Here is a 6,014-nt window from a genome sequence, read left to right as displayed (position 1 = left end):
AATCATTCTATCCTGTGTACATTGGTGATGGCCTCATATAACCTTGCCCTCTAAATTGCAGTATTTTGTGGATTTCATTCTATCATGCATCGTCAAATCAGACTACATGTTGGTGTTTTGCGATTTTTGGAAAAATCTCCATTAAAAATTTTAGAAATTGGAATTTGGAGTACATTGTGGTTTACAACAATCGATTGGTACAATTTTTTGTATAAGTGGTTGAGGGTATCCACAGTTCGACCCGGCCAAACTGAACGCCTTTTTCACTAGTGGCTGTAATTTAACATTCTTTTTTTGGGGGCTGACATATATTTTTGCCGAAAATAGTTTTTGGCATATCCTGACCCGATTTCAGTACATTTAAGATTTTAGCCACATGTTCCTACTACAGAGCTGAATGTGGACATTACGGTAATTTGTGAGGTGAAATATATCTATGCAGAAAATTATCTATAAATGTAGCTCTTTTTTAACATAGCCTGCATATAAAGGTCCCAATCCATTTTTTTTGTAGAGTTTAGCCACATTTTCCAACAGAAAGTGATGTAAATTGGCACTACGAGTTCTAGGTGGCAGGAAAACATATTTGGACATAACACCCTTTGCAAAGAAGGGACCTACCCATATTCGAGATTTTGAAGTTTTAAGCTCTGAATTGTCTGTAATTTGGCATTTCGAGAAAAAAAAGTTTGTTAAATTATTCGATGTTGGTCCGATGTATCTACCCCATGTAAAAAAGACCCGATTTCAGTTTTTAAGGGGTTAGCCCCTAGTGGCTATAATTTGGCATTTCTTGTGGATAAGAATCTTCATTTCAGAAAGTTTTCAGTATAGGTTCACGTTTTTACATGGCTCCAAAGCCCTGCTCTATTAGAAAATACGTTGAAGATTCTAGTCCAGTTTTTAAACCTGAATTTTCAAATAAACAACCCTATTAGCAGCCAATTTAGAATAACATCTACTTCACCATATCTAGTTCAACACTTTGTTAAGAAATTTTGAATGCACACCACTTTGTGGTGGGTATAAAATGTTCAGCCCGGCCCGAATTAATGACATTTTTTGTTGTATATATTTTCAGTCTCTGTTTTTCTCTTATAGTACCTTTGCTATTAAAAAAAGTACAGACACATATTAATTATTAGTTTGATTAGAGATAATCTAGTTACATATGACCAAAGGATCATAGGGTATCATATAGTCGATATGCCCCACTTTAGCCCTATTTCTCACTGCTTGTTATTAGTCTAGTTTGTCACTAGTCCACTAATCTGATTCTTTATTAAAATTTTAATGGTTTTTTGTCACCTTGTTAATATTTTTAATTTTAACATTCATATCCATTCCCTATTCCAATTAACTACAAAAAATATATTTTTTTGTTTTTGAAAACTAAAAACAAATGTAAATAATATAAACAACAAATCTGATATTTTTATTGCCTATGGAATATGCCTCCTAGCCTATGATGGAACGTGCTTTTTTGAACGTAAAACTTGTAGACCACAACAAAGAAAAGAGAAGCAAAACAAAACGCATTGAATGACTGGAAGAAAAATTTTCCGTTCTTTTTCTTTTTTGTCGATTTGAGTCGCATACTCTTACAGTTACCGGTCGGTTGTTTTCTTTGCAATATGTTTTTTTTTTAGTTTGGCCTTTTACCGGTTCCAATACATATCGATCAACAATTGGGTGAGAAAAAATGCCAATCGTGACTAGTAACTTTGTATAGGAAGCCAGCGTTTACAAAAATATTGATGATGATTGTTACAATGCGGGAATTTCTTTGGAAATAGTATAAGTTATCATATCGGAGCCGGATTACGATTTTAAAATGTCAATATGATTTTTATACCCGTAGCTATATAAATATCGGGTTTAGTATTATATTTCTTGAAGCATTTACAAATGTACCCTTCCTCTTGTAACTTTTGAAAATCATATAAATTTGAACTGTAATATTTATACCATTATATTTATTTATCGATGACTCAAATTCGTATCCAAAGTTTCAAAGACCTTTGACTGAATTTTAAAATTGTGTAATCAAACATCATATTCACTCATTCCTTTTTTTGTGAATTTTTTTCTGCCTGTTTTTTATGACACACAAAATCCATTATTCATTCCCGGCATTCTGAATAATTATTTTAATAACAAAACAAATGTGTGTCTCTGTGCCCAAAGGCCATGGCGGGATCACATTCGATGAAATTCAATTGCACTTCCCTATTGTGAGTTCTTTGTTTTACTGGCATTATTTCAAGTGGGGATTAATTCGATGTAATTGTTTTAAATGCTTTCCCAAACTTCCTTGTTTATTTATGTCACACGGGAAAAGAAGAGGCGAAGTTTTATGCTGAAGAAGTAAAAAAATCCTTACGGTTGTATCGTACATTGAAATATGATTTATGGCAATATTCAAAAGAATTTTTTTCCGCCAGTTTTGATCCTAGAAAAACATTTCTTAAAAAAAATATTCTTAAAAAAATCCACGCCTTGATGATATGCTTTGAAAAAATATTCTTAAAAAAATCCACGCCTTGATGATAGGCTTTGAAAAAATATTCTTAAAAAAATCCACGCCTTGATGATAGGCTTTGAAAAAATATTCTTAAAAAAATCCACGCCTTGATGATAGGCTTTGAAAAAATATTCTTAAAAAAATCCACGCCTTGATGATAGGCTTTGAAAAAATATTCTTAAAAAAACCACGCCTTGATGATAGGCTTTGAAAAAATATTCTTTAAAAAATCCACGCCGTGATGATAGGCTTTGAAAAAATATTCTTTAAAAAAATCCATGCCTTGATGATAGGCTTTGAAAAAATATTCTTTAAAGAAATCCACGCCTTGATGATAGGCGTTGAAAAAATATTCTTAAAAAACCACGCCACGGGAAAAGAAGAGGCGAAGTTTTATGCTGAAGAAGTAAAAAAATCCTTACGGTTGTATCGTACATTGAAATATGATTTATGGCAATATTCAAAAGATTTTTTTTCCGCCAGTTTTGATCCTAGAAAAACATTTCTTAAAAAAATCCACGCCTTGATGATAGGCTTTGAAAAAATATTCTTAAAAAAATCCACGCCTTGATGATAGGCTTTGAAAAAATATTCTTAAAAAAACCACGCCTCGATGATAGGCTTTGAAAAAATATTCTTAAAAAATCCACGCCTTGATGATAGGCTTTGAAAAAATATTCTTAAAAAATCCACGCCGTGATGATAGGCTTTGAAAAAATATTCTTTAAAAAATCCACGCCTTTGAAAAAATATTCTTTAAAAAATCCACGCCTTGATGATAGGCTTTGAACAAATATTCTTAAAAAAATCCACGCCTTGATGATAGGCTTTGAAAAAATATTCTTAAAAAATCCACGCCGTGATGATAGGCTTTGAAAAAATATTCTTTAAAAAATCCACGCCTTGATGATAGGCTTTGAAAAATTATTCTTTAAAAAATCCACGCAGTGATGATAGGCTTTGAAAAAATATTCTTTAAAAAAATCCACGCCGTGATGATAGGCTTTGAAAAATATTCTTTAAAGAAATCCACGCCTTGATGATAGGCTTTAAAAAAATATTCTTTAAAAAATCCACGCCTTGATGAGGCTTTGAAAAAATATTCTTTAAAAAATCCACGCCTTGATGATAGGCTTTGAAAAAATATTCTTTAAAAAATCCACGCCTCGATGGTTGGCTTTGAAAAAATATTCTTTAAAAAATCCACGCCTTGATGATATGCTTTGAAAAAATATTCTTTAAAAAATCCACGCATTGATGATAGGCTTTGAAAAAATATTCTTTAAAAAATCCACGCCTCGATGGTTGGCTTTGAAAAAATATTCTTTAAAAAATTCACGCCTTGATGATATGCTTTGAAAAAATATTCTTTAAAAAATCCACGCATTGATGATGGGCTATAAAAAAACCATTTGAGCTTTATAGAGACCTTTAGGTCTTTATAGAGACCATTTGGGCTGTATAGAGACCGTTAGGTCTGTATAGAGACCATTTGGGCAGTATAGAGACCTTTAAGTCTTTATGGAGACCATTTGGGCTGTATAGAGACCGTTAGGTCTTTATAGAGACCAATTGGCGTTTTAGAGACCGCCAGGTCTTTATAGAGACCAATTGGCTTTTTAGAGACCGCCAGGTCTTTATAGAGACCAATTGGGCTGTATAGAGACCGCCAGGTCTTTATAGATACCATTTGGGCTGTATAGAGACCCTTAGGTCTTCATAGAGACCAATTGGGCTGTATAGAGACTGTTAGGTCTTTATAGAGACCATTTGGGCTGTATAGATACCGCCAGGTCTCTGTAAAGACCAATTGGGCTGTATAGAGACTGCCAGGTCTCTGTAAAGACCTAATGGGTTGTATAGACACCGCCAGGTCTCTGTAAAGACCTAATGGTCTGTGTAGAGACCGCCAGGTCTCTGTAAAGACCTAATGGGCTGTGTAGAGACCGCCAGGTCTCTGTAAAGACCTAATGGGCTGTGTAGAGACCGCCAGGTCTCTGTAAAGACCTAATTGGCTGTGTAGAGACCGCCAGGTCTCTGTAAAGACCTAATGGGCTGTGTAGAGACCGCCAGGTCTCTGTAAAGACCTAATGGGCTGTATAGAGACCGCCAGGTCTCTGTAAAGACCTAATGGGCTGTATAGAGACCGCCAGGTCTCTGTAAAGACCTAATGGGCTGTATAGGACCGCCAGGTCTCTGTAAAGACCTAATGAGCTGTATAGAGACCGCCAGGTCTCTGTAAAAACCTATTGGACTGTATAGAGACCGCCAGTATTCTGTAAGGACCTAATGGGCTGTATAGAGACCGCCAGGTCTCTGTACAGTCCAATTGGGAAATCGACGTCATAAATTCGGATGTGTAGAGACAGTCAGGTCTCGTTATAGAGACCAATTGGGCTGTGTAGAGACCGTCAGGTCCTTTATAGAGACCAATTGGGTTATATTATAGAGACCGCCAGGTCGTTATTAAGAGCCCTATAGAAACCGTTTGGTCTTTATAGACACCAATTGAGTTCTATAGAGACCGTCAGGTCTTTATAGAGACCATTTTTTCTCAGTGTATGTGTCAATAAAAGTTGTAGAGCGTTACTACACTACACAACACGGTTTGTGGACGTTGACGCTTACTGCAACGTTAACAGCGTCGTCAACGACGGCCATTGAGCGTCTGTGTGTTTATCCAAATAAACGAGAAAATCTTTCATTTGCAAAATCTGCTGCTGTTTTGGCGTTCGCACAACAAAAACCCGCCGGAAGCCAAAGAAGAAACAACCAGGCATACAAAACAATGAAATACATTCGATCGTCTGCTTCGTCGGTAAAACGTACGGAACCGCCAGTAACAGAACAGAATCAGCACAGTAAACAACAAACGAATAAACAACAATAACATTTAATACGAAACAATAACAAAACATTGTTTTTGCTGCAATTGAGAACGTCGGGATTTAAGAAACCCGAATAAGAAAAGAAAATACAAAATAAGAAAAAAACGAAAACCAAACAAATAATAAAAGTCAACAAACAAACCGGCCAGAATTTCGCTGAATGTATATAAAAACGTAGTGCCAGGCCAGCGGCCCGTTGACAATCATTCAGTTAGCCAATGTAACACGACAACAATAGACACGAAGTCTGATTGCTTGCAATATTCTGTATATAACTGTGTAACGGAAATTCAAAAAATATAAATAAAGCGGATTTTTATGCAATCGTTGATGAAAAGAAATTGAACATTTATGTCCTTAGAAAGGATAATACAAAATAAATATTGAAAATATTTTTTGTTTTTTATTAAAAAAAGCTAAGAAATAAAAAATATAAAATTTCGTATTATATTAATTCAAAACCCCTCAAACCGGACAGCCAATCAAGTGTGATCATTCAACCATCATCTACCAAAAAAATAAAACAAGTGAACCAAACGAGCATTCACATCATTTCACACAGCTGTGAAATAAACAAATTGTCGTCGTGATCGATTGATACT

This window comes from Musca vetustissima, unplaced genomic scaffold, assembly GCF_032173495.1.
Source record: "Musca vetustissima isolate MV318-11 ecotype Yass unplaced genomic scaffold, APGP_CSIRO_Mvet_v1 utg13279, whole genome shotgun sequence".
NCBI classification, from domain to species: Eukaryota; Metazoa; Arthropoda; class Insecta; order Diptera; family Muscidae; genus Musca; species Musca vetustissima.
This window is presented reverse-complemented; position numbering follows the sequence as displayed.